This window comes from Zingiber officinale, chromosome 2B (assembly GCF_018446385.1).
Source record: "Zingiber officinale cultivar Zhangliang chromosome 2B, Zo_v1.1, whole genome shotgun sequence".
Lineage (NCBI taxonomy): Eukaryota > Viridiplantae > Streptophyta > Magnoliopsida > Zingiberales > Zingiberaceae > Zingiber > Zingiber officinale.
This window is the reverse complement of record NC_055989.1, coordinates 66476219-66491001: the sequence shown is the minus strand read 5'-3', so window position 1 is coordinate 66491001 and position 14783 is coordinate 66476219. Positions and strand designations below refer to the sequence as shown.

The 14783-nt window shown below is 37.7% G+C and overlaps 1 pseudogene; it reads left to right on the top strand.

Moving 5' to 3' along the window:
- Positions 1-234: 234 nt before the first annotated feature.
- On the top strand, positions 235-4286 carry LOC122048315 (annotated as a pseudogene).
- Positions 4287-14783: the final 10497 nt, after the last annotated feature.

Genomic DNA, 14783 nt, shown 5'->3' with positions numbered 1-14783 from the left:
TCCCTTGTGAGGTATGTGGAAAACGACCACATCCATATCCTCTTTCCCCTTCTCTTCTCCTCTCCCTTCCGTCTTTACCCTCTCGCGGGTTGCTCCATCTCTTAGGGTTTCTTCTCCTCATGCTTTCTGGTTTCTAGTTTCTCCGTCTTTTCCTCATGCTTCCTGGTGCTTAGGGTTTCTGCTCCTTCGTCGTCTGCACATTTTCCACCTCGCCTAGGGATCTTTCCAATGACGATGTCATCGACCGCTTCCGCTCTCATTCTCGCCATCATCCTTCTGCTTGTCGCCCCCTTGTCACCTGGGAACTGTGCATCGACTGGAGAAGGTAACGCTCTCTTCTTCTCTTTCGATGGGTCGGGGAAAAATTGGAGCTTCGCCATGGAGTTTGCCCTCTATGGCGATGTTGAGATGAATAGCTCGGAGGTGAGGGTGACGCGTGCGGCGAACGAGAGCTCCGGGCTTATGATTTACTGGAAACTAGTCAGATTCTTCAGCACCAAGCCCGGGTTCTCTTCTTCCTTCTCGTTCTCTGTTTCGCCCGGCAATGGTGGAGGCCTAGCTTTCTTTTTATCTCCGGTCAGCGTTCCCTTGGAATCGGCGAATGGCGACTGGTCTAGGTTATCGACCAGTGTCGTTGCAGTGAAGTTCGTGACGGCAGCAAGCCTCGTCGAAGTCGATGTTGGCGGAGAGCTTTTGACAAAAAGCAGTAATCTTTTCGACGATGGTTTGCTTCTCATCCTCAGCAGAGGAGAAAAATTGCATTCTTGGATTGATTACGACGGAGAATCAAAGAGAATAGAGGTCAGGCTTTGCCAGGATAAGGATCCGAAGGAAGCAGCCCCTTCGATCTCTCACTCTATCGATTTGTCTTACATGTTGTGGAGGGAGGCGTCCTGGGTGGGTTTATCTTCCTGGAGTGGCAATTCTAGTCATGGCAGTAGCATATACTCGTGGAATTTTACAGAGAAGAGTAAGCTCTGTACTTGCACAATTCCAGTTTATTCTGCATTAATGCTTAGCAGCTTCAGGCATTCATATGACTGATGATGAAAGCAAATTAATTGTTCTATAATATAAGTACAGGATTGTTATATCAAAAAATTCATGCTAAAAAAATTTAGTAAAAAATATTTATGGACTCAGTGCATCTTTTTTAACTAATAAATTGTAAAATAGTTTCCTTGTTTCCCATTCTTTAGGTTATCCTTTGATTGTTACTGCTTCATGGCATCATGAATGTTTTGTTTGGTCTATTAAGTTGTTTGGCTGTGATTAATTTCAGCTCCTGTTTGAAACAAGAAAATGGTTTTGGTGCTGAGTGAATAGGAGAAATACTAATATACATGTATCCTGATTATATTTGCCCCTTTCATGGAAATTACTATATATATCTTGTTCCTATTTAACTTTTACAATTCATTTCTGATTATTTTTCATTGTGCGTTGTATTTGTTTGCCTAGTTCCTGTTTGCTACTTTGTAGACAAGTCTCAATTCTTAATCAGGATCGGACAGGATGTATGCCGAAGCATGATGTATTTAAAAGGATACTTCTTTCATAATATAGTGATATTCATCGCCTATTCTTATAGAAATTGTTTTGACAGGATTTGTGACAGAGCAGGAGTTTTTCCTACTTGCAGGCATCACTCACTAATGATGCTACTGTATCTGTCAACAAATGCTTGTGGAGTCCTGAAGGTTCTATTCTTGGTATGCCGAAGCAAAAAAACAAAGTTGGATTATTTTGATCAAGTTCATCAAACTAAAATTCTTGTTATTCTTCTGTGATACTAATAGGTGTTGCATTTTCAAAGCATCTAGTGCAGATCTATGCTTTTAATCTAAATGAAGAATTACGACAACATTTGGAGGTCAGTTAATAGTTATGGTGTTTGGCAACCATATATATGATGATGATGATAGCATCTTGTTCTGCAGATTGATGCTCATATAGACAGTGTTAATGACATTGCCTTTTCCTATCCCAAGAAGACTCTCTCGATCATCACTTGCGGCGATGACAAGGCAATTAAAGTGAGTAAAACCATGTGGTTGATCAGTCAGAAGATTGTACAAGAAGAATTGTATGTTCTTAACAGGTTCCGTTGCATGATGAATAGGTGTGGGATGCTTCAACTGGACAGAAACAGTATACATTTGAAGGCCATGAAGCCCCTGTTTATTCTGTTTGTCCTCACTTCAACGGGTCTATCCATGTATGTATTTGCTCTGCTACATACTGTTTCTATTCAATTTAGTTTATTTCTAGTGTTTCATTATTTCTATCTGTGAAGTTTTTCTTCTCAACTTCAACTGATGGTAAAATCAAAGCATGGAGCTATGAGGGTTTGAGATCTAGAGTTGCCTATGAAGCTCCTGGCCATTGGTCCACAACAATGGCATATAGTGCAGATGGAACAAGGTTTTTTTCATGTGGAACAAGTAAAGATGGGGATTCACATTTAGTTGAGTGGAATGGGACTGGAACTATTAAGCAGACATACAATGGCTTTAGAAAACACTCATTGGGAGTTGTTCAATTCGACACAACTCGGAACCGCTTCTTGGTTGCAGGGGATGAATTCCAGATTAAGTTTTGGGATATGGATAACACTGATATACTGACTACTACTGATGCAAATGGAGGACTTCCTGTTAGTAGCTTAATCTACGTTAGCTTTTCTTGTATATTTCTTGCAGTTCAAACTTTGAGTTTGTATGCAACTCTTATTTCTCCATGCCAGGCATTTCCTCAACTGAGATTCCAGAAAGATGGTTCATTACTTGCTGTTACGACTAGTGATAATGGAATTAAAATCCTGGCAAATGCTGATGGACAACGGGTTTTAAGGATGCTTGAGGTTTCACGTAGTGTTTCTAAACAATCTAATTCCAATGTGAAGGTAATATTCAGCAACTACTCAAAGTGAATATTGTGTTTACAAAATTTTATATGACATGAGCAAAATCTGCAGGCTGTTGTGGATAGTACTAGAGCTGCTGATGTCAAGCCAAGGATTCCTGAAGAAACTGAAAGAATCAGAAGCTGGAAGCTAACTGAGATTGTGAATGTTGGGCATCTTAAAACTTTGCGTTTGCCCGATTCAACATCAGCAGTGAGCAAGGTTGTGAGATTGATATACACCAATTCTGGATGCAGTTTACTAGCACTTGGTTCCAATGCGGTGCATAAACTCTGGAAGTGGCCGTGCGATGAACGAAATCCATCGGGCAAGGTCAGAAAGAAACAGTTGTAAGAAATTATCTATTTGTTATAAGCCTAGTGCTGATTGTTTGCTTTGCTTGTTCAGTCAACTGCATCTGTTGCTCCTCAGCTCCGTCAGCCACCAAATGGTATTCTTATGACCAATGAAAGGAGTGATAACAATCCAGAAGAAGCAACTGCTTGTATTGCTTTATCTAAGAATGACTCTTATGCAACGTCTGCATCAGGTGGAAAAGTTTCTCTGTTAAATATGAGGACTTTTAAGGTGCGTAGCCATGAATTGATTTTACTCTTGCTAACAAAAATGGAGAAACCAAACCGACTAAACCGACTAAATCGAAACATATCTTTCAGGTTATAACCACTTTTATGCCAACCCCACCGACAGCCACATCTTTAGCATTTCATCTTGAAGATAATAACATGATTGCTGCTGGAATGGAAGATTCTAGTATTTTGATCTATAATATTCGGATTGATGAGGTTCATAATCTCGTGCTTTCTATTTGTCAAACTATGTCGATTCTTGATGCCTTCTATAGTTTGTATTGCTTTTGAAATTCAATAGGTAACTTCCTCTTTTGCATTACTTTGAAATCATTGTTTATAATGTCACTTTCTTGTAGGTGAAAATCAAACTCAAGGGCCACCAAAAAAAGATAACCGTCTTGCATTTTCCCCTTCACTAAATGTTCTCGTGTCTGCTGGAGCCGATGCTCAGGTGTGCAGATAAAAAATAATTCATTGTCGACCATATCTCCACTTGCGTTTCGAGTCATATTTTAAAGTTGTATCTGCTAACATCTTCGCTTCTAATGTATATTCTAACCCCTTTACTTGGTGATTATATGCAGCTTTGTGTTTGGAGCATAGGTAGTTGGGAGAAGAAAAACTCCCGCTTTATCCAGGCGTTTACTGGATGTACATCTCCATTAGTTGGGGACATCCAAATTCAATTTCACAGTAATCAGACACATCTGTTGGTTGTTCACGAAAGGCAAATAGCTATCTATAACAGTAAACTCGATTCTTTGTGTTGGGTTAGTTCTTTGTGTTGACCAGAATATCACTTAGTATTAGTGACTTTGTTAAGATTAAGAGAATTATACTTTTCAAGTAACATTTATTTCTTCTTTGTCATCTATTACCAACATATTTTTTGTTTTTATAACTTTTGTCAAAATGAGTAATTTAACATTTTTTGGGTATTGATTTTGTTTTCTTTATGTGCTTATTTCTTAATAATTTTTCTCATTGACCAAGAAGTTTTTGGACATGTATTTTACTTTACATTATTCCTATTTCTTTCATTAGATGTTGAGATTGTGGAAATTTCCTATGCAGCGTCTTTCAGATATTTTGAAGGTAAATCGATGTATTCAGGAACTCCAACTAAACAGTTCAGGTATTGGAGATGAGGTTGTTTAATTTTACTTGTTGTAAGTTCCGGTTGTTTGTTTCTTGAGGAAGAAAATGATTCTTGATTCTGGTAAAGTCTGAATGCTAAATATGTTATGTAGGGTGCAAGGGTTATTGCAGATATGCTGAAAGAAAATCAAACTTTACGTGTACTGGAACTTAACAATAATATGATTGAATATTCTGTATGACCTTATTCTTGGGCAATCTTTCATGTTTTTTTTATGAAGTTCCTAGATCTTTTACACTTTGTTTCTGGTGTCCTTACTCCTTACACCTTATTTCCATGTGAAATTTTATAGGGTTTTGCAAGTCTTGCTAGAGCACTAGTTGAGAATAAGGCAATTCGATCTATACATCTCAAGCTAATAAGACTTACACACACTTAGATTTTCTATCCATGCAGTTCTTTCTTGCAGATTTAATTTCTTCATCAGATCTGTTGGCTTTCCAGTATTTATTGATTGTACTACTTCTCAGCAATTATGTAAAACTATATTTCTTCATGTTTAGGAAAAATAACACTTCTAGATATTGGCAACAATGAGATTGGTCCCAAAGGCGCCTTTAGCATCGCTGAGTTTGTTAAGAAAACTAAGTCCTTGCTATGGCTGAATCTTTACATGAATGACATTGGCGATGCGGTGTGGTTATTGACTATTGTTGCTTTATGCTCTGTTGCTTCACTTCTGAAACATAAATTATCATCTAAGGTGCACATATATATCTCATTGGAAATCATATAAATGAATTGATGTTACTCATCTTTATTGCTGCTGAGGAATTTATTTACTTTCCATGTACTCTTAGTGATAAAAGTGAATTTATTATTTGCAAACTAAAAGTGAATTTATTTACTTTTCATGTACTCTTAGTGGTAAACAGTTATGCCATTTGGGCCGACTACTAATGAATTGAATTTGAAAGATTAAATTGCTGTTTATGTAGTTAGATTAAAATTTTTGGTTTGGATTATATTAAGTTCCCAGGAATGATAGATCTATCACTGTATGATGTGGTTGAGATAAATGATGAATGTTTTTCTTTTTAAGCATTCCAATTAGTCATCTTGTTACCTGGTGCTCTTACTACTTTTTCAACTATGATTTTTAGTCTTGGTTTACTAATATATTATTTATGTGTTTTTACAGTTTACAAATCTCAAGTACTCCAGAGTTGAAATTGATGAAGTGCGGTTCGAGTGGGCTGAATGCATGCTAGATTACATTTGAAGTGCGGTTCTACCTTGATGTGTTATTAAAAGAATGTTCTACCTTGATTTTGATATCTATTAGCTAGCTTTTGATGTAAAAAGAATGTTTGGGTATTTTATGGATATTGTTGTAAGAAGATTATTTATATAATTTGTGAATATTTGTATATTTTATGGATATTGTTGAATGAAGAATATTTGTATAATTTGTGAATATTTGTGTATTTTTTTTTGATTATTGTCGATTTTTCATTGTTTCGGAAATCAAATTTGTCCTGTTAAAAAATATACATATTACATCGATTTTCCACCGCTACAAAACCGGTGTTATTAACTAATATTACATCGGTCATTTACCGCTGCCAAAACTGGTGTTATTAACATACAATATTACATCGGTTTTACACCGTTGATGAAACAGTGTCGTTAAGTGATACTACACCGGTTTTAACCCGATGTCTAAAATGGCAGACTTTTAACATCGGCTTCATAGACATCGGTCGAAAATGAAATAGACACCGGTGGAAAACCGATGTCTATGAAGGTTTTTGTTGTAGTGCTTGAGAAGTATAGGTCAACATAGACCAAGATAACACGCTTAAGAAAAGAAAGGCCAACATCGGGCGAGATTGTCTGAGCTAGCGCATGCGAATATAGATTAATATCGGCGGATGTATATGATCGCCCGGGAATGAGCAAATACAAGACCATACGGGATTTATAATATATTATCGGACGATGAGGACTTGTGTTAAATTAAAATAATAACCCACTTGTACGAAACCTCGGATCAATCCCGACCAATACAAAACATAGTATAATATCGGGTTGTCCATGACATAGTGAAGACAGGATAACCAGGCAAGGGTGATAAAATATAACTCATAGAACAGGGCATGAATAAACATTTTGGGGATATTTATGAATAGCTTATGAAAATATCTGCTTCATATGATTGTATAACAGGTTGACTAATTTGGCGGGAAGAATGCTTCTAGAATTTTCTGCAGATACTAGACGACAAAGAGGGTACATCTGGGGTACCAAGAAGATTCCTTAAAAGTTATTTTGTGCAAGTATATGGCTTACGTCATCTCATAACAAACTCTAACAAACCGGGGTTCACTTCATGACTACGGGGGTTATATGAAGTGGTATAAAAAGGGGAATCCTCTCCGTTGGCCAGGTATGCACACATTGCTGCTCGCACTCACAATCCTAATTTTCAACTACTGTTCATCTTCTTCTTCCTTCTTCCACACTAAGAGAGATCACTGACTTGAGCGTTGGAGGGCCTAGCCAGGTATTCCCACACCGGTCTTAGGTCACAAACGACAGTGTTGGTTGGTCTCTTGTGTGCAGGAAGCCTTGGAAGCTCCAGATCTCAATTTTCTTCATTCAAGCTCTTCTCTCGTCTTGGGATCTTCGCACGAGAAGGACATTCTGTGACTTTATTCTCTCAGATTCGCTTTGGGTTTCTCGGATCGGTATTCTACAGGTATTATTCTTCATCAGCAGTAGGTTTTCTCCCAGCTTTCCGTTTTGTCCAGCTTCTCAGACATGATCAAATTTGGCGCCGTCTGTGGGAAGTTCACCTGAATCTGAGACTATAAGATGGAAGACGCTGGAAAATCAAACTTACTCACTATTAGCCGTGAGGATCTGGATTTCCACATTAATACTCATGTACAAAAAGTTTTACAACAACAATAGTAACAACAACAAGCCCATACTGGAGCTACTCTGCCAATAGCTCATAATCCGGCGATCTCGACTACTGAGCACCGTAGGGGAAAAGAGCCGGAAGAAGAAGATAATGCATATTTCCCTCCGGCCATTGCCTCTCCGACTAGGCGTCCTCGAGCCTTCCTTCGTACTCCTTTGGAACAAGGAGGACGAAGGCCTGTATTCCAAGAATCCTCTGGCGAGGCGCCAGACAAAGAGAAGTGTAAAGTTAAGATGATGGTAGCTAGTGATAGCTCACCGGAAAGAGTTATCTCTCCATTCTCTCAAAGTGTACTAGATGATCCGCTTCCCAAGCGGTATCAAAATCTTCAGATTGGTGAGTACACTGGAACTACAGATCCAGAGGATCATTTGTTAAAATTTGAGAACGTAGCATTATTACAACAATTTTTCGATGGAGTAAAGTGCCGGATGTTTCTTACAACGCTTGGAGGAGCTGCTCAACGCTGGTTTAAGAGATTGCCTGAGAATTCTATTCGAAAATTTAAAAATTTCAAGAAGGTTTTCTTGCATCATTTTTCTAGCAACAAGAGGTATCAAAAAACTCCCTGGAGCTTATTCTCAATTAAACAGGGATCTAAGGAGTCCATCAAAGCCTATATTAAGAGATTCAATCAGGTAGCTATCGATGTACCCAATGCTACTACCGAGATATTGGTGAGTGCCTTCTCTCAAGGCCTGAATGATAATGATTTCTTTAAAGATTTGGTAAGAAATCCTCCTGCCAATTTTGATTCATTAATCGAGCGTACTACCAAATTCATTAATGTTGAAGAAGCTCAAGCCGCCCGCCAAAAAGAAGGTACTACTTCTTCTCCTACCCCTGTTAAGGAGAAGGCTCCTACTCCTGTTCCTCCACCGAGGGGACCTTGAGTAGTTCATCCGCTCCATCATCATCCAGAGTATCATCCACAAGCAGTACAACATGTGGAGACATAACAAGAAGCTCCAAGAAAATGGTGCACTTATCATAAGACCAGCAGTCATCATACAGAGGGCTGTTTTGTTTTGAAGAATAAGAGAGCAAACAGGGATCATTATCAGAGGCAAAACTATTATCGACAACAATACCCCAAGCAGCAAAGTCCACTCAAATTAGAATATCGCCCGGTCGAGCCTCAACAAGGCATATTACCAAGCCCGACCGATACAGCTCAGGTGCTTGAGAAGACTCAGCCTGAGGCTATGACCGCCTGGCAAGAAGAGAATAGGAGCAATGTCGCCCGAGGCAACATTAATATGATCGCGGGAGGGCCCACTGGTGGGGACTCTAACAGGGCCAGAAAAGCACACTCATGAAGACTCGAGATCTATGCCGTAGGGTGCAGCATGGAAAGAGCAGACGGTCCAGAAATCAGTTTTGGGCCCAAAGATTTTGAGGGAGTAGAAATACCCCATGATGATGCATTAATAATTAAGGTTGTGATAGCCAATTATACTATTTCTCATACCTTTATAGATACTGGTAGTTCTGTGAATATTATCTTCAAAAAAGCTTTTGATCAACTGCAGATTGACCCGAGCGAACTTCAATAGATGGTGACTCCCTTATATGGATTCACTGGTAACGAGGTACAACCTCTGGGTCAAATAAAGTTGGCCATATCTCTAGGGGAAGAGCCCCTAGTGAGGACAAGAAGATCTTACTTTATGGTGATGGATGCCCCATCTTCCTATAATGTAATACTGGGTCGACCGACCCTGAATGAATTTAGGGCGGTCGTTTCTACTTTTTTCCAAAAAATTAAATTTTCTGTTGATGACCAGGTCGGGGAAGTACGTGGTGATCAGAAGACGACTCGAAAATGCCATGTGGAGATAGTCAGGACTGAGGCCAATACCGCCCGGAAAATGTAAAGAATGGAGGTTAATGTTATTCAAGAGAAGCCACTTGTTCTGGTCTACGAGGAGAAGGAAGAAGTCCAGATACAGATCGGTCGACCTGAAGCTACTACTTATGTCGCGACCGATCTTGATCTTGTGCTGAAGACCGAGCTGGTTCACTGCTTGAAGAAGAATAATGATGTCTTCGCGTGGACGCCTAAAGAACTCACGGGCGCTTCTCCTTCGGTAATGGAGTATTCTTTGCATGTTTTCCCAGATACCAGGCCAGTCATGCAATGTAACGACCACTCTTCTTACTACTACTACTCTCTAAGAGTGACCGTTACTTAGCTACTAACTCTACTTAACCGGTATGATTAAAAACCACATGGAAACCCTACCGAAAAATTTCGACAAAGTCTCCCCTGTACCGGTGACCTTAAACTGATATACAAACACTATATACACAGCCACAGGCGGCTGGAACAGATAACAAACTCTCACGCAGTTATATAAGTATCAAAACCAAAAGAAAACAATACCACAAATCACCACACAAGAACACAATTCATCTACTATGTCCTAATCACATCAAAATAACATATACTGTCTCAAATACTTCTAACATAGCAAAAGAAAAAGAAAACTAAAGGAAACTCTTTCCTAGTCCCAAGGCTTCCATAGTCTTGGCATCACACATCCTTCGACCCCCTCCTTATCGCCTTCCTTTCTATATCTTTTCCTTTCCTGTATCTACAGTAAGAGAAAGTGCAGTCTATAAGCAAAATTTGCTTAGTAAGCGCTATCTAACTCACAAAAAACACGAATATGCATGTATACAGAAAGATCTAGAAACTATATGCTCTAAACGAAAGTAAAGCATAAACATAACTGCTCATGTCAAAATAATAGCAAAGAAAAGCTAAGAAATCTACTCATATAATACTAATAGCTAATCATGCTATACAAGGATAAAACTACATGCTGGGAATAAAGCTAAACATATGAAAGCTGCTCATCCAATAGGTAAACATGAAAAACTACTCATATACTAAATAAACATGGTAGAATAAAGAACTAAACTTGTTGATTTTAGAACTATATGAAACTTATTTCATTTGTTCAAAAACTTATACTTATATACTTCAAAATAATAATCAACTTCTCTTGGGCCCGGCATTGTACCAATTTGCGCGCATCTTTAATATGAGTCGAGGTAGCTAATCCCGAAACTACTAAGGTACTTCTAGGCGATCTTGTGCCTAGGGGCGATCTAGGAGCCCACCTAATGGACCTTGTGTCCGGTACATGCCATTAAAAAGTAAAATACTTACTTTCTTTTTAACTATAACTTCCTTATGCTTGTTATTCTTTTAATACTTCTAATATATAATGCCTTGACATTTTAATAAGCACCTTGTGTGCCAAAATCCTGAGATCTACTTAAGCCTTGGTCTTTTACTTTCTTTTCTTTATCTTTCTTATACTTTTCTTAAACTCAAAATACTGTTAGGGTATTTTTCATATGCATCTATGAGTGAAACTAACTAGGTAACACACAATCATGCATATTGAAGTAGCAAAGAAACCTAAATCTATACTTTGACACAAACTAATCACCTCAAGCTAGTATACAAAAAGAAATCTAGAACCCTAATGCTTTAAAAGAAAGGTTGCTCATGTTATTCTAATAGCAAATGAGAAATACTGCTCGTGCTCTACTAATAGCATAAATGAAAGCTGCATTTGCTAAAGAATTAAACTAAATCTGCACTTAATATTCTGCAGAGGAAACTGCTTATGTCCAGCTAATAACACAATGAAATCTGCACTTTAAATTCTACAAACAATACTTATACAAATCTGCTTATTAAAATCTGCATACTATACTTATAAAAATCTGCATGCTATACTTATAAAAAATCTACCTATTAAAATCTGCACAGCTCTTCCTAATAAAAATCTGCACTCTAAAGACTTAATCAAACTTCATTATAATCTTTTAAAACTGCACTATGAGGAGATCTAAACTACATTAAAACTTCCAAATTGATTTCAATTATCTCAGTTTCCCCACTCATCTAATATCAACCACTGCTTTCTAAACTTTCTGTTTCATCATCAACATGATCTATTTATGATTAAAAGGATATTTACTCCAATTTTCCTTACTTTTTAAGTCCGTTCCTACATCAACCAATATGAAGAAGTGATCTAACTGGAATTGTAAACTATGAATATTCAATCCAAATAACTTAAGTGCATATTGAAAGAACATTTACTTAAGCATCATAAGTTCAGATTCTATTAAATCCATTCAATAGTCTAGGTGATCCTCTAAAATAATCCTGCTCCTCTCTACTTGGTCTATCACTGCACAAGCTAAAGTCATTCAACATCTCTCACTTTACACTAAAGAGATGACACCACCTACTTCATCTAAAAATAAACCAAAATCACTGCCAGATCAACCTCCAATTAGCCTAATAAACCAATACTTAATCCAAGCCATTCTATGTTCATTGCCTAATATCAAAACAAAGGGAAACTAAAAACTTAAAGAAAAATCTAACTATATACTTGGAATAAAAGAGTCTGAAATGTTTTCATGAAATCTGAAACTAACATGCTAAACTTAAAACTATAACTTCAGGTTAAAGGATCACTAACAAAGAATCTAATAGCATGTTAAACAATTGATAACAAAAGGGTCTAACTTGTTAGAACTTGAAACTCTATAAAACTTATACTTCTTATACTTTAAAATATTTATCTTTTTCTTCTTCAGACCTTGGTCTTTACTTTACTTATAACTTCTCATGAATACCTAAAAGGATTAAGTAGAATACTATATGTACATATAGATTCTAGAGTTGCATAAAACAAGTTCAATTTGTTAAGACTTGCTGTGAACATAAGGAATTGCATCTAACTATACATGCTGTCCAATAACAAGGAAATCTAAGATTTGCATACATTAAAATAGACCATTCAAGCTCACTGATTTGAAAAGGAAATAAAACTGCAAAGCTAAAAGAGAAGGCCGGTTGTCCATGCTTAATAACCTTTGCAAAAGAACTAAACTGAAATGCTGACCTAAAGCTATTCATACTCATTAATTTACCAAAGAACCCCCATCTGTCACGCTAACTATAAAGTTGTTCTTGCTTATGGAATTAATCTTCATGCTTCTACAAACACTTACAATGTGTGAGCAATGCACAGATGCTACAACACTAAGACTGAATGCAAGGAATTAATCTGAATGCTTCTACAAACACTTACAATGTACAAGCAATGCACAAATGCTACAACACTAGAACTGAATGCAAGGAATTAATCTGAATGCTTCTACAAACACTTACAATGTACAAGCAATGCACAAATGCTACAACACTAGAACTGAATGCAAGGAATTAATCTTGCTGAATTGAACCTCAAGAAGTCAACTTGCTGAATTGAAACTTAAAGAATCAAACTTGAATAACTTTAAATCAGTAATTAAACCCAACTATATGCCAAATCCATTAAAACCCCTTCTTATCTTCCTTTAAAAACTCACGGCATCAAGCCCTTTAAACTAAGCTAACCTCAAAAATCGGTACAGGAATTATCTTCCTAATTATAGAACCAAAGCTTATATCAAACCAATTCCTTTTCTTTGAGTCTGCCAAGGAAGGAATATTAACAATAAAACCACCAGTCAGTGATGTAAGGAAGACTTCAAATCAAAAGCTACAATACTAATTCCAAAGCTTGAAGGAATCCAAAAAATTTCTACTAGAAACCAGAAATCTTAGTTGTTCTTCACGCTAGGTACCACAGAAATCAAAAGAGAACAGAAATGTTGCTACTGGAAATCTATAATCATAATTGCTCTTCATGCTCCTTGCCTAGGACATCAAAATCCGAATTCTAGCTACAAAGCTTGAGGTAAAACAGCCCGCATGCTCAAACCCTTTAAATTTGCCCACAAGATCATATCTAAATCAAAACCAAGGCTGTTCCTGTTTGGCACGGCAGCAAGCACACAAAAGAAAAGAAAACCACTGCTGCCTATCTTATGCTAAACAAACAACAAACAAACAAATCCTAACTAAACAAAGTGTTTTCTTCTCCCTTTCCCTCATGAAGACCACGGCAGAAAGCATCCAAGCCCCCAAATTCTATCATCTTCAGGCCATAATTCAGAAATATGCAGTAACAAAAGGAAACAAGGTCCAAAGCAATTAAGCACAAGCTAAACAACAAAACCCTATTCCCTTTCTTTGAAGCACACGGCAACAATCACAAAATAGATAATCTGTACAGTATGATCTGAAAACTGAGAATGCAAGGAAATTCATGCAAAGCTTCGGGAACAAGGAGAGGATCAAGAATTAAACCTCGGAGCTATCCTACTGCAGGTGAGTAGCAACTTACCTTCGTTTTCTTGGACTTACAACCGAAGGAGAGAGATCTAGGGTTTGCGGCGAAGCTTGAGTTTCCCTGGCCACTTCCTCGTGCCTACGGGCCCTCCTGCCAAGGTGGTCTCAATTGGTGAAGATCCGCCGAAAGGAAACCTTCGCCGGCCACCAGAGGAAGGAATCCTGGTGGCGGCTGCGATTTCGCCCGAGAAGGAGTCGTGGACGCCGCATGAGAGAAAAGAAGAGGAAGAGAATATGTTTCGGGAGAAAGAAAACCTAATCCTTTATAACTAAATCTAACTTTGGGTTCTCTTACGACTTAAATACTATTAGGTTCGGGTTTTACTGAGAAACCCGTGGCTGGTCTGTTGGTTAAACGAATCTCTGCTTAAACCTGAGGTTTCCGGTTCAAACCTCGGCTTGGACATTTTTTTGTCGAAACTTCCTTCGTTTAGTAAAAATACCAAACGACCTCAAAAAATTACATAAAAATACTCTAAAAATCTCTAGAATTTTTCTAAAGAATTTCTAAATATTTTTAACTTACTTTTAGGACTCTAATTGAGAAAATTGGGGTGTTACATGCAAAGAAAAAGAAATTTCAGTGCAGAACAAAATCAAATCATCAAGGAAGAAGTGGCTAAACTCATGGAAGCTGGCTACATCAGGGAGGTATAGTTCCCTAGCTGGCTAGCTAATGTCGTTTTGGTCTCTAAGCCCGAGAACAAATGGTGAGTATGTATTGATTTCCATGACCTCAACAAGGTTTGCCCGAAAGATTATTATCCTTTACCCCGGATTGATCAATTAGTAGACTCTACGGCCGGATGTGAATATATTTCTATGCTGGATGCCTATCAAGGCTATCATCAAGTCCCTCTTGCTAAAGAAGATCAAGAGAATGTCAATTTTATAACATCTGAAGGTACTTATTGTTATAATGTTAT